Genomic DNA, 26169 nt, shown 5'->3' with positions numbered 1-26169 from the left:
GGTCTCTGAATCAGGCCTCAAGGGTGAAATCTGCATAGGAATCTCACTACTCTCAGAAGGGTCCTCCTCTGGGTCTGAACTAACATATACAGGCTCCTCTGGAGAGGGTGAAATAGGGTCCACAGGGGTACCAGTCAAGCTAATCTTTGAGTCTGAGTCACTACCACTACTAGGATCCTGAGAGAAAACATAAAACAACAACCAAGAAACAATGTTAGGGTTAAATAAAGCTTCCATCTAACTCACACCCTAACTCTAGTTTCTGCTTTACCAATCAAACACTTTCCTTAGACTATACCTAATAGTCTAACTCAACTCTACATGAGTCGAACTCTCTCGCGATATAGATATATTCCCAAAATACCCCTTTTTAAAACCTAACTTGTCTCAGGGACTAGATCCTGTAGCTCTGATACCAACTTGTGATGCCCTCAATCTCGGGGTTAGGAAATGAGGACTCACACACCTCTATTCTAATAATTAAATATGCATAAACCCCGATTAACTACTAACAGGATCAACAAGATAAAGTATGAGACAAGATTACAACTACCAATCATAAAATATAACTTACAAACCCAAAATATTATTAAATAATCAATATCGATTCCGGCTGGGAACCGACAGATAACCCATTGTATCTTTAAACACATCTTACTAGGCGCGAGCTCACTCATAACCTGTACTACCTGCTCTGGCAACTGGAAGCCCTCAACACGGTAGGGACCACCAGGTACGCTCTTACGAGCAGTGCACCTAAGCCTGGCCATCTTCTTGCTTAACTGCCATGGTAAGATTAAGACAAAACAAGTGAGTAGAAAACTCAGCAAGTAACTATACAACAGTTCTACAATATCAATTCTCAATATACTTTGAACAAACTAGGGCATTCTACTTTAGCTAATCTAGGTGGCAGATTTCCATATATTTATTTTTGTTTTCTTTGGGATAAGGAAAGGGTATCCGAAGAATAGTTGGGCTTTCAAGAAACAAAGCTCGAAACAGGACAAAAGCCGACATTCATCACAATTCATTATAGGATCAAAATAGATCTTTCGATAGAGGAAATTAATAGTATTTCAAGATATAGAATCATTATATGATCAACAATTTCAGGAATCAGGGTTCTAAGCTTTAAGCTCCACAATAATATGATCAACTCTTTTTAAAACAGTATAAACCATTTTCATTTCCAAAAATCAATTTACTGAATAAAAGTTTCAGTTCCCTTTTTTAAATAATCATTTAGAACCCTTGATTGGATCACTTATCTTTCCATTTCATTATATACGGGTGATCAGCCCGTATCGACCTCCATTCCGGTCTTTAAGGTACCATTCGACATAATTTCAGCCTTAAATTGGACTAGTCCCACTAGCCTCTTACCATGACTGGACTAGTCCCACTAGCCTCTTACGTCACAATCCAATCCATCAGGAATTCATTTGGAAAACCTTGAGTTGGAAAATAATAGGTTCTCTAAAATTCATTTTATCATTACCAAGCCTTTAAAATCATTCGGACACTTTCAAGTCGAAACTCATTCTTAATTCAGATTTTAAAGAAACAAAGTTCAGGGAGTGAATCAAAGATACGCAAGGAACAATTCTCGAGAATTCTGTATCAAGGATAATAAGGTACTAAATTTAAAGGATCAGTAATAACTTAGGGATCATTAGGGCGATCAAGAGAAACATGGTATCATTAACAGAGTTATCCAAGATAATTTTAAGGTTCAATATGATCATGGCATTATAGGAAACTTAAACAGAAAGGCAGATTATCAACGGGTGAAATCAATAGGATTATCAATAACAGGTTATCAAGAATAAAGGGTACTTCAAATCAATATCAGGGTTTCATAAAGCAAGGGTTTCATACTTTAACAGTTCAATACTCTTCATGGTATGAACAACATTTCCTTTACAATCATTTATACAAGTAATCAGAGTTACTTGCCTGAAATTGCTTTCCTGAGGGTTGAACTACTGCCACCTAGTATACTTTTCCCTTTCCTAGCCCGAATGCCCTCATGCTTCGAATCTACAATAAAAACCAAAAATCTTAATAAGATTCCCAACTCTCGTTCCCGGAACGATCTCTCTATACGATAACTCAATTATATCCTTGACTCGAGCATACGAATATAGCTTATACAAATAAGCACACAGCACATAGCACATAGCACAATCCTTTCTCATAGTTTTTATATCCTTATATTCCTAGAAATCAAAGCATACTCGCTTGACCTAGGCTATTTCTCAAATCACACTAACACGACTCTTTTACGAGTACTAGACCCATTTAAAACCAAACATTTGTGTGCATACTATCACTTATATCAATCGACTTAATTCCCTTTTCTTTTATTCCTTAATTCGAACCAAAACAACAATCCAATCAAGCAAAATCAAAGATTTTCACATATAAACACTCAAGCATTCTTTCAATTACCAAAATCAAGTTTTGACCTTTATTTCTTATGGCCTATTTGGCCTTAACACTTATCACAATCAAGAATCAAACATGCAAAGCCCTTATTTTGACATGCATCAAGTATATCATCCCAAGCTAGTTTAATTTCATTTTTACAACTCATTTAAACTCATAATTCAATCATAATCATGGATGATCACTCAATTTAACATTTAATCCTCTTTTGATCATAAGACCCATTCGGGTTTTCTATAAATCAAACATGCAAGAATAGATTTTGACATGCAAGGTTATATACCACATTTCTCTCTTGTTTTAATCCCCTATTAAATCATTTCATTCATTAAGTCACCAAACCATGCATTACTTAGTGATTTCAACTTAATCAATCCATCAAATCAACATGCATACACTTAATTACCAAATTATCCCCTTTTTAGTTTATTCTCCATTCGGCAAGAATCTAATTCACAACTCAAGGATTAAACATTAACATGCACAACTTGATCTTCTTTAAATTAACATGCAATCATTCTCTAGGTTTTATAAACTTAGTGTTCACCAAGATTAACTCACAAAAATCAATTTCCTTTCTTATTAACATAAAATTCGAACCTAAACTTAGCATGCAACAAGAATTCATTCCTTATTAATCAAATCATAATCCATCATTACTTTAAACAAGTTTTACTCAAATCAAGCCACTTTAAAGATTAAAACCATTCGACCTTATTCAAAAACAAAACATGCAACTTGATATTCTTACTCCTTGAATCACAAATCATCCTATTTCTTAACATCAATTCATTAAATCATGCAATTAACCACAATCAACTTGATTTCTTTAAAATTATAATGGCCATTCGGCCTTTTTCAATTAAAACACCACATGCAAACATAAAAAATTGATCTTAAGGTTCTAGAGCTCAGTTTTTAACATCATAGCTCACCACCGGTTCACCGGAGTTCATCACCGGTGGCGGTGGCATCTCGGTGGTGCCCTCATTCGAGGGTGTCCAACCATGAGCCCCCGATTTCTTAACCAAAACCAATGCAACAACACCACATGCAATCTAATTTCAGCACGTTAATCACAGAACATGAACTAATCAAGCAAGCCCTCGGTTCTTGGCTTAAAACCGAACCCGAAACACACACAATTCGGCATGCAAGCATCAATACACACATGCACATACTTCTACCTACACATAAGTATTTATCATGAAGAATTAAGGATGATTGATGGGTTTGATCAAGTAAAATGGAAGGATACTGAGAGAAATTGAAGAGAGAGCCGAGAGAGAGTTGTTCGAGTGAGAGAGAGAGAGTGAAAGAAAAAGAGGAGAGAAAAGAGTGAGTGCACGGCAAGAAGAAGAAAATGGGGGGGGGGAGGAGTGTTTTATACTCCACCAAATAAGGGTAAAATAGTAATCTACTAATCCCTTTTTAATTTGTATTTTGTTTCTCTTTTTACTCAAATGTAACGAAATCCAAAGTAAAAATATTTCTCTCGCGGAAAGTCAAGAATTATTGAAAATGACATTTTTAACGCGCAGGCCTCGAAATTAGCTTTTTATCCATTACTCATAATAAGAATTTGAGCAGCGGTTAATTTTATATGAATTTCGCAAACTCGCTTTAATAAATACCTTTTCCACATAAAATCGATTTAAAAATGCAAAGATCAACAATTAAATTCACTTATCATTTTTAAAAAGTCTCTAAGACCTCTACGAAGATAACAGAACAAATCCCATGTTTTTATCCGTCTCAGATGATTTTATTAAAATGCACGAAGGTTAATTAAACCTTTACTTAAATCACATAATTCCTTTAAAATTCACAAAAATTGACATAGAACACATAGTCATACATATAGTCGAGCAATCACACATATATAGTCATATAAAGATTCAGGTCTGATCATAGATCTATCCCTCTTTAATCTTTATCATCTTTTACGCGTACCGGGTCACGTTCAGCCTGACGGCCCGACGCTCAGCGTTTCGATTACGCTTCTCATTATCTTTGTCAATCAACACGTCTCTTAAGACAAAATACTTTATTCATTCACTTCACATATAATTCACATTTTATATTATTTAATTTTCATACTAGGACGGGTTCCGTTCTACCTGACGGCCCGAAACCACAGCTCGACTTCTAAGCTGACTCTTTAAATTGGAACGTTTTTATCCACGCTCCTTAACTCTAGTATACAGATAAGACAAATAATCACCACTTAATCACATAATCTCATCACATAACACATACTTTACTTTCTTAATTACGACGCAAAATTCTCGGTTGTTATATAAGTCATACTTATAAATAAGTCGAACTATAAATAACTGAAAACTAATCCAACTTATTCCGACTACCTGTGGTACATCACCAAACAATCTACGGAACAGCTGGCCATTTCCTACCCGTTTCCTGGCTGTGGTTCTCATGGCAGGCATCTTGATTCACTGTTGTGTTGTGTCAATTTAAGAAAATAAGTGTGAGCTATAATGCCCAGCATAATAATGTACAGTATGAAAATTACTATATGATAACATCATATATGATAAAGTATGTTTTATTCGAAAATAGTTTTCCTTGGTGATACACACCTTCTTATGAAAACAATTCTTTAAGGGATTTTAATATCCTGCGAATACCTTAATAGTAATCCCATCACCTAGGCTTGGGTTACGATATTGCATCTCAATTTCAATTGGAAGAATTAGGACACTCGTTGGAGCCACCGTATACGATGATCAGTTGTAATACGATAATAGTAACCTTTTCTACTAGTAGAGGGACGACACCTTCACATCTTGGTTATCACCCTTACCGCATACGGGCTATGTGTCCTCATTTCGGGTATACACACACTTCGCAGGTCCATAGGTACATATTGTACCGTCTCCTACGGTACCAGTAGTCTATCCAATACACGAAGTACTAGGATCCTACCCCTCCCTTGTCCTTTAGGAAATCCTATCATATCTCGAAAACTCGAACCACATCGAAGTTCCTCCAAGCGTTTTGCTTGTTGATAGGCATAGCTTTACTGTATATATATATATATATATATATATATGTACTTCCGAAAATTTTGAAGGAAGTACTAAGGATGTGAGTTGACCATTGTCAACAGATAATTAAATAAGGGGGAAAAGTTTCTCCTTGAAACTATATTCAAGATATTAAATAAGTCGGGATAATATTCTCCGACGATCTGAAATTACTCGAATGATTTTCCGAAATCAGAAAGTATGTTTTAAATCAGGATCTATGATTTTTAAATCAATAATAAACCCTTTCATAAATAATAAATAATTAAATGATGATCGATAAATAATTAAACCTCGAATGAGTTTACTCTTTAAAAGAATATTTAAAAATAATATTCCTTAACTAGTTTGTGTCTACATAATTATTAATCTTTAATGATTAATCAGGTTTGAAATAAATAATTATTGGGGTATACTACTCCCATGATAAAGGAATAAGTACGTAATATTTATTATTCGAACAATAAAATATAGTTGAGGGAATATGATCGTTGGGAAATCGTTTTAATAAAAGTTTGAGGTATTTTAATGTTTCGTAAGTGGACGTTGAGTCTCTTTAAAATGTACTATTATGAACTTATAATTGTCCTATAATATCATCGAAATGATTCTGGGGTTTTATCTTAAATCTCGACCGACTCTCGGTCTCATATAATATGTCACGCTTAAAACGAAATAAACATTTCACGATATATACTTATCGTACAACATCGCTACATTATGCGAAAATTCAACAACTACGTATCATGGCAAACATGGTATTTATGCAATGATAGTAAAACAATCCTTTCACAACATAACAGTAAAATGGAGTTGGGTTCGTAAACTTGCCTGGGTATCTCGAGGTAGAGGATGCTCTAGGTTCCGCTCGGAAATCTATAACCATAACACAATCATTTCGTTAGGTCCTATTCTAATTTACGGTGACTCGCACTCATGTGCTACTTATTATGCACCCTCTCAACTTATACTACCCTTATTATTTATTTAAGTCATATTCACATTATGGTCACTTCATTTTTCTAAGTATCGTAGGTTCATTCTCATTATCGTCGTCGGCTCCGCTTATGGATTCTTACGGTTTCTACTCGCGCAGTCTTGGCTCCGATATTTTTATAAAATTTGGAAATCATTATTTTTACTTGAAATTTTTAAGGCAATTAGGAAACTCAATATGTTACTCTCTGTAAAAATTTCATGATTTATGAACACTTTTAAGTCGATCCTTTATATTTTCAAAGTTCGTGATTTGTAGCAGTTTTTGTCACGTAAATCACTTTTACTAAAATGGTCATAACTTTTGATCCGTAAATCGGAATCAAGCGATTCAAGCGCCTAAAAGATCCTTATAACATTGTCTATCCTAAACAAAGGTTATTGTTCAAGAAACTATAGTTTAAAACTTCAGGACTTTCTGCAGAAATATAAAGTTACGATTTGTTGGTTTTAACAAAGTTACGTTTACGATCGGGGTTTCGTTTACGCCCTAACTCTTAACACAACCACCAACAATCATCATATCATCATCAACACACAAAATCCTCTCAAGAACATCATGTTCTTGAGGCAACAACAATAACCCATCTTAAAACTACTTAACTTAATCATCAAGATTTCACCAATAACACTCATTATACTAGGTTTACTATCACATACTAATTGGATCTTAAAATTGAATCTTAAATAAAGTTGGGCCAAAGATTTTTACCTTTCTTGAAATCTTGAGATGTGTTCTTACGTATGGTGGAGGCTTGGAAGTGCTTGGTATGATTTTTAGAACCTAAAACCACCATTGAAATCAAGAAACCAAAGATAGGTTACTATTCATACTATTCACTAGTGAGTTTCTTGAATTTATTCCACCCATCAAACTTTGATAAAAAGAGATGAAAGAATTTTTTTTACCTTAGTTTAATTGCTAGGAGGCTTGAGAATTAATTTGAGAATTTAACAAGAGCTAGAACTTGAGTTTTTGAATTTGAATTCCTTTTTTTTTTCAAATTGTCGAATGGAAGCAATTGGGATGGGGGGGGGGTATTTATACTACTCTTGGTTGCTTAGCTTGGTTGATTTGCTAGGTAACTTCTAGGAAGATGGGGTGATATCTTGAAATTGATTTTATTCTCCTAGTATAGCATTCTATGTTGATTCTTGGTTGCAAATCTTAGGGACAAGTCTTTGTAGCTTGCTAGCTTACAAGCTAACTACAAGGTTTAGCTTCCTTAGCACACTATTTTGCTAGCTAGCTTTGTCATCCTATAGTTAGCTCACTATTTGATGAAGTAACCATGATTACTTCCTTACCATGGTTTATTTAGTGCGTTACGTTTATTTAATCATTTACGCGTTCGCTCGGTTACTTAAACGTTCTTCGTAATACTTACTCGTAAATGGTTCGCGATGTAATTCCTTTTGTATTTATTCCTTATATTTTTAATTATCCTACTTGAATATAAATCCGTAGAGTTTTAATTTCGTAATTATATTGTGATTCCCGTAATCCTCGATGAGTCGTAAATACGGTCGTTTTTCAAAGTTCGTTTTCTTCGAAAACTAATAGCGTTTACATACACTCATTTGGTACGTATAATCGTAATATCAACTCCGAAACTCATTTTCTCATGCACTATATAGTGTGGGCTCAAAAGTTTTTCCCGTCCGTCAGGATTACTATTCATTTAAACGTTTTACAAGGTCTCAAAAATTTGAGTTATTACATGAAATTAGGAAAGTAACCAACAAGTTGGAAGTCTAAAAAATAAAATATGGTATTAAGGAGTTCAGCAGAAGCTGAATATAGGTCAATGGCTGCAACAACCTCAGAGAATACTTGGTTGGTCAGGATCTTGCAAGAATTAGAATTAAAAGAGTTGGAGCCAGTTGTGTTGCATTGTGATAATCAAAGTGTACTACATATTGCTAAAAACTCAGTGCAACATGAAAGAACTAAGCATATAGAAATTGGTGTACATTTTACTAGAAATAAAGTGTTAGAATGATTAATTCAACTCACATATCTGCCAACCTCAAGTCAAAATGCAGATGTATTCACAAAAAATATGTCATCTGCACAGCTGAAGGAACTACTGGCCAAACTAGGAATGTCTCAATGCCATTGCAGTTTGCAAGAGACTATTGAAAATACAGGATCATATCAATTTCTCAGCAGTCTGACTAAGAGTGACAACTCACAAGTTTGTTATAACTTACTTCACAAGTTTGTTATAACTAACTTATGAGCACTCAGTTTATATAGACTAGAGAATCATTCTCTTGCTTAGTTAGTAAGATAAACTACATTTATCTTCTCTCTCCTAGATCTTTTATCTCAAAACAACGTACCATCTTCTTTACTTTCGTTAATCAGTAAATTCAAGTATGTAATCACTAAATAGCAGCTACAGTGCTTATGATGAATAAATTCACACTTCTCTTCATGTAATTCATGAATTGTAATAATACCTTTAAGGAAGAAAAAAAAGGGACGAAATAATTTTTCTCGCTTGTTCCTAAACTAATTTTTTGAAATGAAAAGAAAACTAAAAATACACGAAGCAATTCATGCTATGCGCACATAAATTATAATGCCCCATGTGTCAGTTACATAAATGAAAAGAAAACTAAAAATACACGAAGCAATTGATGGTTAATGTGCCCGGTTAACGGGAATCGGAACCTTAAATTCAAGTTATAGTATTTGGATTATCAATTTAGTGGTGGGGTATGGGAACTCCATTCTTTCTTGGTGGGTAAATCAAGAAAAATTGACAAATATAACCTCTTTTTCAGTCAATCTTACCAAAGTAACTGGTTTTATATATTTGGCCAAGTTTAGCCGTTTCAACCTGCCCTCACCAAATGCGTAACTAGCATACCCAATCTGCTATTGCGCATTACCCCATACCAGTTTTTTTAATAAATTAAAGCAGTGCTAACGTCTTAGGATACCTCAGCAACACTTGCATATTCCACAGCAGTGCTTACTATTCAAATGTTAATTTTTTTTCTTATTATATTGAGCTAGTAATAAAAATTAATATTTTTAAATTTAAAAGATGTACCGTAATTTAACTGTTTTCAAAAATTTAAGGATATACTGTAATTTAACCGTTTTCAATTTTTTAGGGTTCAATATTTTTCTTTTGACTTTAGAAATATTAAAAAATAGAATGTAAAAGACAAATAAATTTAATTTTTTTAACATTTTAGGGTCCAATAATCCCATTTTGGGTTTTAAAAATATTTGAAAATAAATAATGAAAGGTACAACGATTTAGGGTTTAGGATTTAGGGCTTTTAGGCCCTAAATCCTAGATCCTAAACCCTAGGCCCTAAACCCTAGGAACTAAACTTTAAATTTAATATTTTCAACCCTAACTTAATTAGATTTTAATTTTTAAGGGTTCAATAATCCCTTTTGGGTTTTAAAAATATTTAAAAATTAAATAAAACACTTTGCGATTTAGGATTTAAGATATACGGTTCCTATTTTTTTATATATCGTAGGCAACCAGCAGCCGCTACCCTTCGGGTGCGCACTGGGTAAACCCCACGGACTCACGCAATAGCCTGCAATTCACGTGAACCAAGGTAAACCGCATTTAAGCAATAGATTCTAACTCAAGAGACATAATGATAAATTTTCCTTCCGTTCCTATTTCCGAATTTCAAATTATATTTTTTTAAAAAATAAATAAATAAAAGGTACAATAATTTTTAAAAATTGATTTTTTTTAGAAATTTATAAAAAAATAAATTACACTCATCAAAAATGCGTATTGTAACTTACATGCTTAACAAATACCCCATTTGAATATGCGTAATTCATTTCTTAAAATATTACACAACTAAGGAATGCATGTTATAGTTTACTACACCGTAATATGCGTAACTACCTCCCTCATAAACACTTCCTGTTTTTTTTTTGTTTCTTTTGCTATTGGATGCCATGTGTTAACCACTGAAGTTCCCATTGTGATATTACGCATTCATTGAATGCATATCATGGGTTACTCAAGTAGTTTATACGTATTTAATACAAAATATTATAATATGTTACTATGAGATGCGTATTTGTCATTACCTCAATGTCTGATGCGTATTTAACCGGCCATTATTGGCCATGTTTTCAAAACAGGTTATTTTTGTCAATTTAATTTAAAAATCGGTTATAATTGACCTTCACCCGTAAATCAAACCCCACCATATCCTTGGGTTTGTATTTCATTTTCATTCCCATTAACCCTCATTCCCGATTCCCATGGTGTATTCGAACGTCTCCTAAATTTTTTCAGAATATTATATATATTTAGGGTTATGCAGACGATACCGAACTCCACGTGACACACCTTCATCTGGTTCCTGCCCCGTATTGATCGGTGTTGATGGTTGTCAACAATGATATCAACAATGATTGGCAAATGGAGTTCAAATGAGTGGCTGGATAAGTACACCAATAGGACGCACCTCTACGGATTATATGCATTTTTTCCTCTGGTCTTCATTTTTTATTAATTCGTTTGCCAATTAGTTCTAACTTCAAAGCATCACTTTTTAAAAATATTGTTAAAAGATCCAACTTGGACTCTTTTGATCTTGACTTTCAGTTAAAAATTAGTATAAATTCGCGGTTATAATTAAAATTTTGATGATATCTACTTTAGTCATACTATTTTGATTGTCGTACTGGTTCCTAAAATCACTAATTATGCCTACGAGAATCACTAAAATGTACTGGTTCGTGAAATAGTATTGATTTGAGCTTAGTGATTCAGGTAAGTTTAATTATTGATTTTTCGTCAAAATACAACAAATATGCTATGCAAATCGATGAGTGGGAGATGGTAAAAAATACGGTTTTTTATTTAAAATAATCGACTAACGGGAAAAGTCAAATTAAAAATAAAGAGAAAAATATATACATGAGTACAAAGTAAACATGGATGAGAGAAAAAGAAATTAAACATATGGTTGTTATTAGTTTGTAATTTGTATTTTAATATTGATTTGTATTTGAGAGTGTGAATCTTTTAATTATGATCTCCCCAGTGAATTGTGGTCTATTCTACGATCTCCAATAGCTAACTCGCTATTTAAAAACATGTCTGTTGATAGATCTGAACAACGGTTTCTATTTCTTGACGAGTTAGCAGACTCCGGTTCTATCCTTTCTTGAGCAACTGTGCCCCGGAGACAGGGTCGCAGCACGCCCCCCCAGTGATACTTCTTTCGTCCGGCGGGATTCTATACGTTTATTATTTATACTTACTAACTTAAATTCTATACGATACACGGGTTCCCGCTAATATTTAAAAATTTTATTTATCTCGTTATATTCTAATTTTTAAAATATGTTTGTAAATATAAATAATTATAAATTTATAATAAAATAATAGGATAACTTTAGTAGAATAAGTAAACTCCATCTAGTGGTTTAACAATTTAACATAATATTATTTATTTATTTATTAATAATAGAATACGTTGTTATCGTAATTTAGTAGAATAATTACACTCTATCTAGTAGTTTAACAATATAGTAGTTTGACGGATATATAATATTAGTTATTTCTTTTCTTTAATAACCAAGATTAGGAGATAACCGTTAAATCAAATTATACCTCATTCCTGTTATTATATTATGGTCTAGATTTCGAGTTTTCTATAAATTATAGTTTCATAATATTTTTTTTAATTTTTTTAGAATAAAAATTTAAATATAAAACTTTTATTCAGAAAAAAATTAAAAAATTATGTTTTAAAAAAATATTGAAAAGCCTGTTAAAAAATAATGCATAGAATTGATTGTGACCTAGTAGTCAATTGAATCAGTGCAACGCATAATATAGGTCGTAAATACTAAACACTACATAAAGGCCACCAAATAATCAGTGGAATATTGCAGTCAACACAACACTACATAAAGCCACCAAAGCTAAGCTTTTCTCCAAGTAACTGGCTTGATTCATCTCTCTCTCTCAAATCTCGCTAAAAAACAAGTGACCCTTAATTCACTATTTAAAAAACAATGTCAGAAATATTGAATGATAAACAGCTAGCCGAGTTCCAGGAAGCTTTTGGTCTCTTTCACAAAGATGGAGATGGTAATTAATTTATAAGATACGTTAATAACATAATATTTATAGTATTTTATCATAAATTATTATTTTTATAAATATATATAAAGTATATCTTATATAATAAAAGCTAATTTTAAAATAAAAAGTTATAATTCACTAAATAAATGTTGATAATCTTGATAATAATTTACTGAAAACTATGTAAATGATATGTATTTCATCTAAAATATTATATATAATCTATAATAAATGTGTCGGGTTTTAATCGGGTTTCGGGTTTGGATCGGATTTGCATCGGATTTCGGATTTCAGATCGGGTATCGGTTCGGTATAGTTGAAATTCAAATCCAAATCTAAAATTTCGGGTTCAATATATCCAAAACTTCGGGTTTCGGATTGGATATCTGTCGGATCGGATTAATTTGCCATCCCTAAGTCTAGTCTTGAGTTATGTATTTTTTGGATTTGAATTTATGAACCCTGTTACCCTGTTAGAATTTGTAATTTTTAATCATTCATTCTATTACTGCTCCTTTTTTTGTCAAATTGTATTACTGCTCCTTGACCTAATGATTTTTTCTTTATACAAATAAAAAAGTTAATTTTTTTTTTGGTGTTTTCTTTGAACCTTTGCCAAATGTTAAGCTACTTTGTTCAAGTGGCTTTAAGATATTTCTTCGGGATTTTTTTTAAAAATATATTACAAACGTGTTTTTAAATTAAATAAATAATAAAATTCCTAGTATTATTTTAAAATTTATGTTAAATTTTCAGTTCGTCTTGGTCATTCACTAAAATTTTGAATAAATATAGAAAAGAAAAATTGTTTAATACTAGTTTAGAAACCGTACTATGCACGATTTTTTTTTTACTATTATATAAATCTTATATATAAATTTAATTATAATTTTTAAGATGCGAAATTTATTTATTTAAATTTTTTTATTTGATATGATTTGATAAAAATTACACGTATACATATATATTTACAAAAAGATTTAACGGTCCATATTTAATTGATATTACATGAACCATAACTATCAAAATTTTGGATAAGTTTGGATATAATACGGATATAATTTGATTTTTCTATTTAGAGGTACTTAAATTTAAAAAAAAATAATAATAAATTCAAATATAGAGTATTATTGTTATTATATGCGTTTTTATGAAATATAATTATTTTTTAATCACTTTTAGTTTTATTTTATCTTATCACCAGAGTAGTTATACTCATCAAATCCAACTAGTTATATTTAGTTTTATTTTAATTTTATTTAAAATCGGATAAATATATACTTCTGTTTAACTCATATGAATAGTATATATTAATTATTTTAGCCGGTCTAATTTTATTTTAATTTTTTTTATTTTACCGTGTATAAGTTTTATAAATTTGAAGAATAGTAAATATCATTTTAGTTTAGCCCGATTCTATTATTTCGGTCGAGGAATTATCAGTTCAATGATATAGCTTTTTAGCCAAATCAATAGTAGTTATTATTTCGTTTCAATCTGAAATCCGCTACACCGATTAAATTCAACTAATTATATTTAGTTTGATTTTAAATTCATTTAAATCTCGATCAATAGTATAATTTTCTTTTAGTCAAGATGAATAATGTATATTATTTTGTCTTATTTCAATGCCATTATACCGCTGAATGGGTTGTCTCTATTTAAATTTTAAAAATTTATAATGAATAACATAGATACAAAAAAAAATTCGTGTATTACATTAACCTAAATACTATATAAACCCAAATATGATTCCGACTAACTGATTACCAAATTTTTAATGTTTCGACGTGTAATGCACGAATGTTTTATTTTTTGAACAACTATTTTTTAATTTGGAATTGTTAAAAAATAAAATTAAGGTTCAAACAAACAAAAAAAAATTACCGAGTTGGTTTTATTTCGGCTCTATCTTGACTTCTAAAAATCAGATTTTAAAGATTTTATAGCTCACGCGGAGTCCAAGTAGTAATGTTTAATTCAGTGATGGTTTAAATTTTTTGCAGAAACACTATTATCCTTAATTTGAAGATAAAAAACAATTACGAATTTTGCATTTTTTTGATTGAAAACCCCGAAAGGGGCACCTCCAAACATTGCCATCATTGGCGGTGAAAACCGGTGAGCCGACGGGGTTTGACGATGATGTTCTTCAGTCTAAAAATTTATAAATTTGATTATTGATATAGTTTTTTTACTTGCATGTCATAATTGTTTAATTTTCAGATTTCGATTATGAATATTAGTTCAGTTTTTGAGTAAAATTATTCAATTCAATTTAGGACACCTACTTTTTTTTTTGTTTAAATCATTGAAAGGGCAGAAAATTTTATTCAATTTAGAATATCGACTAAATATTGTTTATAAAATATTCTTTTATTTTAGATCCAACGGTTATGAACAATTTGTTTAAAGATCCAACGGTCCATATTAAAAATAGTATATATTATTCGTTTTAACCTGTCGAATTTTATATTGATATTATTCTATTTTACCGTGAATAAGTTTTATAAATTTAAATCTGGATGAATAGTAAATATTATTTTGTTTAACCTGATACAATTATTCCGATCAACGAATTACCAGTTCAATGAATTCATTTTTTAGCTGAATCAATAGTAGTTATTATATTTGTTGGGTTTCGACGCATAAAATGCAGCGGAAACAATGTTTAAAAACTGTAAAAAATCAGAAAAATCGAAACTCATTACAAAATCCATGCAAAAAGATAATATTTAATTCGTGATTAAGATGTTTACCGTAAGAAATTTTATGATTTCGGTTGACTTAAGGAGGTTCAAGCTTTCAACAATCACCACGGAGGATTAGCGTGTACTAGCACTCGTAAATCAGAAGCTGTATCTCTCTCTCTCTCTCTCTCAAACTGCTAGGGTTTGTGTTTTATCTTATAAAAACGTAAAACCCTAGTTGATGCATTATAAGATATTATATAGGTAAGAGAAAAAGACTTCTAACCCTAAACTAATTTAGAGTTTTAATAAATTCGAAAATCCTAGTTATTATTAATTAAGTCTTACTTTATCATCCAATAACTCAATTTCGGGTTTAGTAGTAAATTCGAATTTCATATTTATTTAATTAATTAAGTTTTACTTAATTAATAACAAATAATTTGAATTACTTTAATATAATTTAAATTCAAATTCAAATTAAATAATCCTCCAATCATTCTTTGTGTGACCCTTTAGGTTATTATTACATTGGCAACAATTTTAAATCTAATTTTAAATCGTAAATAATGAGCGACATCTAGTAATACATCATTGCTACCCAAGTAATAATATTTAAATCGGTGATCGATTAAATTTTTCGTGAATATGTACAATGTAATTTAATCCCTTTAACCATATATTATAGATTAGTCAAGGGATGTTATGTGTCATCCATCTATTAAAAAAATGTTATGTGTCATCCTCTTCATGGTTTAATCCAGTTTTCCTGATCAATGAGTAGACTATCATTTCAAATCAATATTTGAGCGCGGAGCTACACATTTCATAGTCTAGCTCAAATAAGAGGGCAATAATATCTCTCCAAAATTAGGAGGGTTAAATCCTTTCTGGATCATTCATATTTCTCACACAATTCCTAATATACCCGAAGTCTACTTTTATCATTACCCGGTCAAAGGCAACTTTTGATGTAATCAAATTATATTAATCATTGTATGGAAATATAATGATTTCAAGTCGAAGGACCATTACATCATTATCAATATGAGAATTACTTATGACTTAACAGATATGTAAAATCTCATATTGGGTCTATACAACACCATGTATATTTACATCCGCCTATATTTTTGACTTTAGTATCACTATACCTATGATCAATGAGATGAGATCATCAGTCAACAAACACACTAGTCTTAATGAATTATTATTATTGTCCCTTAATAATAGTACTCAACTAGGGATATTTGGAATATCGATACTACTCACATAATATCATTTCTAAATCACATACTTAGAGATATAGAATGCATATCATATTTCAAAAACATTTATTAATCTAATATTTATATGACAGTAAATTAAGACTTAATAAATTATAAAAAAGAATAATCGATAGAACATAAACATTAATAATCCAAATGTCATAAACAAAAGATAAGAGTGTTGTCTCAAGGGCACAAATACTAACAATCTCCCACTTGTACTAGAGCCAATCACCTATGTATTTAATACCCATGGAACTAGTATGACTGTCGTGCTTTTGCTGTGACAAAGCCTTAGTCCAACATTATCATCAGTATACACTTTACATATATGTATATGTCCTCTCTCATCAATCTCTTGAAGAAGGTGATATCTTCTAAGTATATTCTTTGCTCTGGAATGGACCCTTGGTTCTTTAGCATGTTCAATGGCTCCATTTTTATCGCAATAGAGATCAACTGGATCTTCGATCGATGAAACCACACCAAGTCTTGTTATGAATTTTCGCATCCAAACAGCCTCTTTGGCTGCTTCAGTGGCAATAATATACTCAGATGTCTCTTGCTTTGAACTCTTCCAGCTTACAACACCTCCATTAAGGCAAAATATAAAACCTGACTGAGATACTGAATTGTCTCTGTCTGTCTGGAAGCTAGCATCAGTGTAACCCTTTACAACAAGCTTTTCATCTCCTCCATACACCAAGAATGATTCTTTAGTTCTCTTTAAGTACTTAAGAATATTCTTGATAGCTGTTCAGTAACACTATCCTGGATTAGACTGGTATCTGCTCGTCATGCTCAAGGCATACGAAATATCAAGACGAGTACATATCATCGCATACATTATAGATCCAATTGCCGAAGTATATGAAACTTTGCTCATACGGCCCTTATCATCTAATGCTTTAGGGTAGTTATCTTTTAAGATCACTATCCCATGAGACAATGGGACATATCCCCTTTTTGCCTCTTATATCCCAAAATGATGCTATACTTTGTCAATGTATGTACTCTAATTTAGGCCGATTAATCTCCTTGATCTATCTTTATAGATCTTGATTCCTAATATATGAGTAGAATCGCCTAAGTCCTTCATCGATAAACTATTTCCCAACCAAGTCTTAACAGCCTGTAGAGAAGGGATGTCATTCCTAATTAGTAATATGTCATCTACATATAATGCTAGTAATGCCACATGGCTCCCACTAACCTTTTTGTAAATACATGGTTCATCTTCATTTTGAATAAAGCCAAACTCTTTGACTATTTCATCAAAATGACGATTCTATCTCCTTGAGGCTTGCTTTAATCCATAAATGGATCGAAGCAACTTACAGACCATCTTAGGAAATTTTGGATCAAAAAAATCTTCAGGTTGTATCATATACATCCTCTTCAAGGCTCATTTAACAAAGTGATTTTGACATCTATTTTCCAAATCTCATAGTCGTAGTAAGCAGCTATTGCTAGCAAAATCCTGATGGACTTGACCATAGCAACTGGTGAAAAGGTCTCATCATAGTCTATACCATGCATTTGTTTGAAACCTTTTGCCACTAGTCGCGCCTTTTAGGTATGTACTTTACCATCCATGTCATTTTTCTTCTTGAAAACCCTCTTGCACCCTATAGGTTTTACCCCTTCAGGTGGATCAACTAAAGTCCATACTTTATTTTGATACTTGGATTCCATCTCAGATTTCGGGGCCTCTAGCTATCTCTCGGAGTCTGGTCTGTTCATAGCTTCTTGGTAGGTAAGAGGCTCATCATTGTCCACGAGCATCACATCATCATCTGGAGTCAAGAGAAATCCATAAAATCTCTCTGGCTCATGGCGAACAACCTGTGTTTCCAGAACAGGAACATCTTGATGTTTATCCTGCCCATTTTCCAACTCTGGTTCAATGTTGCTTTATACATCTTTATCTTCATCGAGATATATAGTCCTCCCACTATTTTTCTTGGAAAGTAACTCCCTTTTAAGAAATACATCAGTCTGATCAATAAACACGTTGTTCTCAATAGGGTTATAGAAATTATACCCTTTTGTTTCTTCAGGATATCCCACAAAATAGTATTTATCTGATTTTAATCCTAGCTTGTCAGAGACCAAGCATTTCACAAACGCTTCGCATCCCTATACTTTCATAAACGACATACTATGACGTTTCTCAGTCCATATCTTTTGAACCGATTTAGTTGTAACTCAGTTTAGTGTATATGCGGCCATTTCTGGAGCGTAACCCCAAAAATTTATTTGGAGATATGCTAGACTCATCATTAATCGCACAATGTCCAACAATGTACGATTTCTCCTCTCAGAAACTTTGTTACATTGAGGCATTCCAGAAGGAGTAAGTTGTGATACGATACCACACTCCTTCAATAAACCTTTAAACTCGAGGTTTAAGTATTCTCCTCCACAATATGATCGTAGAACTTTTATACTTCCTCCTGTTTGCTTTTCCACTTCGGCCTTGTATTCTTTGAACTTTTCAAAAGAATTGGATTTATTGTTTAAAAGGTACACATATCCATATCTACTGAAATCATCAGTAAACGTAATGAAGTAGTAAAAGCCACCTCTTGCCATCATACGTATTGGACCACATATATCACTATGTATAAGTCCTAATCGTTCGGTGGCTCTTTCACCTTATCCGATAAGAGGAGATTTAGCCATTTTACCAATGAGACAAGATTTGCATTCTTCGTATGATTCAAAATGAAACTTACCCAAGTATCCATCTTGATGTAACTTTGAAATGTGTTTCTCATTTATGTGACCTAAACGACAATGCCAGAGGTATGTTTGGTTTGAGTCTATCATCTTAATACATTTATTAAGATTCAGCCTTGATGATTTGAGTATATGGTAATGCAGTCTGATCTTTTAAGTTAAGTAGACTACTCAAGCTAATTTTTGGTATGGGCACCTAAGGGTCAAGTAATTGGATTATAATGCTAAACAATTTTGTAATAGTCTAAATTATAGTTTAATGTTTGGCTAGAGTGTTAGGAAATGAATAACACACAGGGGGGGGTGAATATGCTTTACTGTTTTTGAGCTTTTCTTTGATCTTTTATAGTTGAACAAGGTAAATTAAATCTTGTAGTAAAAATGTGTTCATTCAGAAATTAAGCTTGCAGAAAATAAAGAACATAAATCTTCAAAACTCACTTAATTTTATATTAAAATTAAGAATGTTTTGCTACAAGATTTCTAGGCTCTTTGTTGATAAAGAGCTTAGCTTCTTCTTGAGAGAATTACAAGATTTTCTATCTGAATTGTTACAACTGACTTAAGGACCAGTGTTAACTTTATAACTCAGTTAACTACTAGTTTACATAGTGTACAATAAGACATGCTATTAACTTTACTAAACTGTCACTTTTCATTTCCATTTATAGAAAAATATATCTTCTATTTCTGGCTTAGCATATCTTTAGCATCCTGTGATTATCTTGATCTTCCTTTGTCAGTTAATCTTCACCATTGATCTTGCACATTCTTCAAGCTGCTTTTTGTAGACTTGTCAATCCAGCTGCTTGGATTGTTTGTTGATTGTTGATCTTGGATATTGAACTGATCTGCAATTCTGTACTTTGAGATTTTACCTCGAGATCTCCAGTTTAGGTCTATAGAGAACTTGACATCTCGATAAGTATATTGGCTTATCGAGATATCTGGTACTCCATATTTAATTTGGCTTGTAGAGGTCTCCAGTTCTCTACAAGAGAATTTTGGCTTGTCGAGATCTCTAGTCTTCACATCTTCACTTTGACTTATCGATAACTCTTAGTTCTCTAGTGGCTTCTTGACTTGTCGATATCTCAGAGTTCTCTAGTTAAGTTTGACTTATCGATATCTCAGAGTTCTCTTATGAAATTTGACTTATCGATAACTCTGAGTTCTCTAGTAAAATTTAACTTATCGATATCTTTGAGTTCTCTAGTGAAATTTGACTTATCGATATCTCTGAGTTCTCTAGTGAAATTTGACTTATCGATATCTCTGAGTTCTCTAGTGTAATTTGACTTGTCGATAATTCTGAGTTCTCTAGTGAAGAAATGACTTGTCGATATCTCCAATCTTCATGTCTTCAATTTGGCTTGTCGATATATCTGAGTTCTCTATAAGCTTTCTGAGTTCTCTATAAGCCATTCTAAAGTTCTCGAATGACTTCTCTATAACACTAAATCTGTGACTTGTAGAGATCTTGACTTAGAATATTTTTTCTAAAAAAGATTTATTCAACTCCAAGCTTCTTCATAATTCTTCTAAGGCGTGATCTTCTTAATCTTCTTCCAGACAGAATTCTTAGGCTTGACACTGTTTATAGAAAAAGACTCAAGTCTTCTTCTTTGACATTTTTATAAACTTTAAGTGTTACAAGTACAAAATACAAATTTAGATAACAATACAACTTACTTAGGGTTGACAAATTGTCTTAGTCTTGTTAAAGTACAGGCATGTCTTGTACAATAATCTCCCCCAATTTGTGAGAAGATTGCTTAACATAAATTCATGCCTGTTAACAAGACTAACCCCAAGTTTAAAACAAATGAAAAATTAAATTGATACACAAAGCTTGATCAAATTACAACTATTTGTACATTAGGAAATTTACAGAGTTTAATGGCTACAAGTGTCAGGTAAAGATAGTTTTTACATCAGCTTATTCTCTTTGTAGGTCCTTTAAGTAATCAAGAATTTCAAGTTCTTCTATAATAGGTGTCCCACTTAAAGCTTCTTTGAGTTCTTGTCTTGTTATTTTTAAGTAACCTTTGTCCAGTAAATCAATCCTGAATCTTGAAAATTGACCAGCTTCAATGTTGAGAAATTTTCCATCTTTGGAGATTCTACTCATTCCTTTTGCTTTCAACTCTTCAGATCTTTTTATGTACATCTCTATTTCTTCATCATACTTCCTCCTTCTCTCTTCAGCTTCAGCCTCTTTTCTTTTCTTTGTTTCCTCCCTTTCAATCAACCATTCAGCTGGAACTGATCTCCATGCCCTTGTAGCAGTATCCTTGTCCTTTACCAAGCTTATTATTCTCTTAATTTCCGTGGTTGAAAAAGAGTCCATTAATTTGCTGCCAAGAAAGGTGAAGGAACCATCTTCATAGAAAACTCTAAATTCCCTAAGAGATACAATCCAGACTTTGACTATTTCCTCAATAAGTTGTTGAAAATGGTCTTCACCTGAGATGTACCAGTTTAGAGGTGGAAAGTCAGATTGCTTGAAACAGTTCCAGATGGCCCTTTCAGTGACTTCTTCTTTCTTCGTAGGCTTGACTTTCTTAGGTTTTCTTCCAACAGATTTGAGATTGACTTTGAGTGAAGGCTTGGTTAAGGGTAGGGTTGTGATTTTCTTGAGATGTGTCTAGGTTGTGGTGATTGGAATTTTTAGAAAAGAATTGGCTGTTTGTTTGTACAGAAACTTTGGTTTTGAGATTTGAGATGATTTGATGTTTGAGATAGTTGATATTTTAGGTTGAGCTGAGGTTTGAGCTAGTTGTGTTTGGATTTTTAGGGTTTGGTATGGTTTTGAGCCATCATGAAGCTTTTTGCTTCTCCTCTCAATCCTTTTCTTCTTTTCTTCATCTTTCTTGTCATCCTCCTTCTTCTTCTCTCCACTCTTGCTGCCAGATGGCTTACTGGATTGACTTGGATTTGAGCCAGAAGGATTTTGATCATCTTTCTTCTGCTCATCATCATCCAAATCATCCTTGTTGATCGGAGTTTTGGGCAAGTTGGCTTCTGCATTATCCAGATATCTCCTCAGTAGCTTTATCATTTCCATATCATCATTGTTCTTGTTCTTCTTAGTTTTTAAACCAGTTCCAAGGATCATGATGAGCTTCTTGTTGTTCATGATACACTGTTTGAGGATCTGAAAATGTTTGAATTGTTTGGTGTTTGGACAGATGTATGCTATACCCTTGCTTGGCTGTAGATATGCTTCAGGAAAGGCAGCCACTTGAGCATCTCTCAATTCAGTTAATAGCAAGGTATATTCATGAGTTATAACTTTGACTTTGTTGATGAAGATATCTAACTCAGATGCCCTCCTTGAGACAAGGTAATTGAGGAACACCTGCATACATTTATTTGTCCCCGAGTCATTTGCATTGATCACTATCCTCTTTTGCAAAAAGTTGTCCCGATTGACCATTGATAAGTGGCATTTTATACCACTTAGAACGTCTTTAAATGGCTTAAATTGGTGTCTTGAAATTAAGTATTTTGTGTATTTGATGCGTTTTTCTAGTGTTTATGCATTTCAGGGTATTAGTTGCATTTCGGGGGAGGAATCATCAAGAATAAGCCTTGGCATGTGTTCACCATTGCGAGAGGAAAGGAATGGGCAGATTACGGCGAAGAAACGGAGCAAACCTGGATTTTTTTCCAGTAGAGGCCTGCGCGCCCGCGCAGCAATACTGAGCGGCCGCGTAGCAACCTGCGCGCCCGCGCAGCTATGCTGAGCGGCCGCGCAGGGTCGGGGGAAAAGATAAATTATTTTAGACTTCTACTTCTGTTTGGCTTCCAACTTCTATGTAATCTGAGTTTTATGGGACTATTATATAGGTAGATTTGAGACGTTGTCACAGAGAGTATTAAGGGGATTATGTTTTAGATTGTGTTTTGCGCAAGAAGCGAAGAAGATAAGGAAGAAGACCGATTTAGCACACTGCAACGAAGAGGAAGCATATATTCTTGTGATTCTTGTTTCGTTGTAACGTTGGATGCTAGTTTTCTTGCTTTGACTTATTTACTCTTGTGACGTACTCTGTTTTAATATAATTAGTTTATTTATTATTTTCTTGTGTTTGTTTGTCATGATTTCATATGAACCCATGATGGCGATAAGTTCTATTATGGGCTAATCGTGATCATGGGGTTACAACGGATTTATTATGGAATTCTTTAGTTAATTGTTTAATACTTTAGTGTGTGATGATTGCATGATATCTAGTATTGGTTGTGCGTATTCGTCTTATGTGCGTCGCGAACATATAAGATAGGGTGTTAATCTCTTGTGAAGCGACGGTGGATCTTGAGATTTAGAACTTGCCATGCTAGCATAGGTTCATGTACGTTGAGCATGATTAGTGGGTAACTCTAACAGTTTTATTTGCCCTATGTAATCAAAAGGAATAACTTGTGCTTAAATTGTTGTGTTGTCAATTTCTGTAGACATATAGGAACTCAACATAATTGATGACTATTCAACTTCTATCTTAATTGTGGATGCTTGGTAGAATGGTATTAGTACAATGAAAGTTGGCTTTTATCAGTTTCGTGTTATTCGATTAATATCATCACTGTCACATGCTAAAGGTAATAACAATGGCTATAGAAGGAAGTAATAATGAAGTTGTGATCTCATGAGTGTTTTATTATTGATAAATTGAAGTGTTAGTTAAGTGGTTAACTGAGTAGTTAATTATAGTTAATATTTAATCAACAATCTTAAGTGTTATTATCTTAACATTGAGAAGTAATCATACATTGGTGAGTAAGTTTAATTAGACAATAATTTAGTCTGAGTCTCTGAGGGAACGAACTAGAAAATATTCTATATTACTTGCGAACGCGTATACTTGCGTGAATATTAGTGCGTGTTTTCGCCCTAACAAGTTTTTGGCGCCGCTGCCGGGGAGTCGGCGTATTTGTTTAGTTTATGTACTTACCATCATTGGTCATTAGGACTCAGTGATTAGGACGTAGTAGTTACTTACTCTTTTCGGTTGTGTTTCAGGTACTTTAGCAAGCGTTTATGCAAACTCGTTCTCGTGCTCGCAAGAGGACTTTAGATACAGCTGAGGAGACAGACGAAGTTCTTGATATTCCGGAGAAGTTAGATTTTGAGGATTCGGATTCAGGAACTGAGCAGAAAGAACCAGTAAACATGGGAGATCGTATTGTTCAAGCTGATCCAGCTCTTATGGATTTTTCTCGGCCTAAAATTGATGACATTCAGTCAAGCATCCTTCATCCAGCTATTCAAGCTAACACCTTTGAAATCAAGCCGGGCACTATTCAGATGGTGCAGAATTCTGTTTCTTTTGGAGGAGCGGCAACTGAAGACCCCAACATGCACATAAGGAATTTTGTCGAGATCTGCAGCACTTTTAAGTATAATGGCGTGACTGATGAGGCTATCAAGTTGAGGCTTTTCCCATTCTCACTGAGGGATAAGGCTAAAGACTGGTTACATTCTGAACCAGCTGGGTCCATCACTACGTGGCAAGATCTTGCACAAAAGTTTCTGGTGAAGTTTTATCCAATGGCAAAGACTGCCGCTATGAGGAGTGCTCTTACTCAGTTTGCGCAGCAACCTACAGAATCTATGTGCGAGGCTTGGGAACGCTACAAGGAAATGTTGAGAAAATGTCCACATCATGGAATGCCGGATTGGATGGTGATCACTGGTTTCTATAATGGTTTGGGGGCCCAATCTCGGCCCATGCTCGATGCAGCAGCTGGAGGAGCCTTATGGGCTAAAAGCTATACTGAGGCGTATAATCTTATAGAGACGATGGCTGCAAATGAGCATCAAAACCCAACTCAGAGGATGACGTCAGGCAAGGTAGCAGGTATTCTGGAAGTTGATGCAGCCACCGCTATTGCAGCCCAGCTCCAAGCGCTATCAATGAAGGTTGATTCTCTGGCTACATATGGAGTTAATCAAATAGCTATGGTGTGTGAGCTTTGTGCAGGTTCTCATGCTACGGATCAGTGTTCTCTTGTCAACGAATCTGTCCAGTATGTGAATAATTATCAGCGATAACAGCAGCCTGTGCCAGCGACCTATCATCCTAATAACAGAAATCATCCAAATTTCAGCTGGGGGAATAATCAGAATGCTATTCAGCCACCATATCAGCAAGGAATGAGTAAACAGTTTAACCCACCTGGATTCCAGCAACCACAGCAGTATGCTACAAGGCAATCATATCCTCAACAGGGAAGTACAGCTACACCCACTAGTGCTGATTTTGAGGAACTTAAGCTGTTGTGCAAGAGTCGGGCAGTTTCTATCAAGACCTTGGAAAATCAAATCGGTCAATTAGCCAATGCAGTGCTCAATCGTCAACCTGGCACTCTTCCCAGTGACACGGAAGTACCAGGCAGGAAGGAAGCTAAAGAGCAAGTCAAGGCTATTACCTTAAGGTCTGGAAAAGTGGCTAATCCTGAAAAGGCAAAGGAAGTCGAAGCTGAAATTAGAGATGACGAATCTAAGCAAAAGGAGAAAGCGGCGGAACCAAGGAAGACTACTGTTGAACACACTCTGCCTGAGGCTAATACAGGGGAGAAACAGCTCTATCCTCCACCACCTTTTCCTAAGAGATTGCAGCAACAAAAACTGGATAGACAGTTCGGGAAGTTTCTGGAGGTGTTCAAGAAACTTCACATCAATATACCTTTCGCTGAAGCTCTAGAACAAATGCCTAGTTATGCGAAGTTTATGAAGACTATTCTTTCAAGGAAGGTGAAACTGGATGACCTTGAAACCGTTGCTCTCACGGAAGAATGCAGCGCTGTTCTGCAATAAAAGTTACCACCAAAACTGAAAGATCCAGGAAGCTTCACCATTCCTTGTACA

General features: G+C 33.5%; 1 non-coding gene across 1 annotated transcript; it reads right to left on the bottom strand.

The window, feature by feature from the left end:
* Positions 1–24864: 24864 nt before the first annotated feature.
* Positions 24865–24971, bottom strand: LOC141662505 (small nucleolar RNA R71). Its single transcript, XR_012550618.1, has one exon. It is a non-coding gene; the product is annotated as a small nucleolar RNA R71 (small nucleolar RNA).
* Positions 24972–26169: the final 1198 nt, after the last annotated feature.

Source organism: Apium graveolens, chromosome 5, assembly GCF_009905375.1.
Source record: "Apium graveolens cultivar Ventura chromosome 5, ASM990537v1, whole genome shotgun sequence".
NCBI classification, from domain to species: domain Eukaryota; kingdom Viridiplantae; phylum Streptophyta; class Magnoliopsida; order Apiales; family Apiaceae; genus Apium; species Apium graveolens.
Note: the sequence above shows the minus strand (reverse complement) of the source record. Positions and strands in the feature narration are given on the sequence as shown.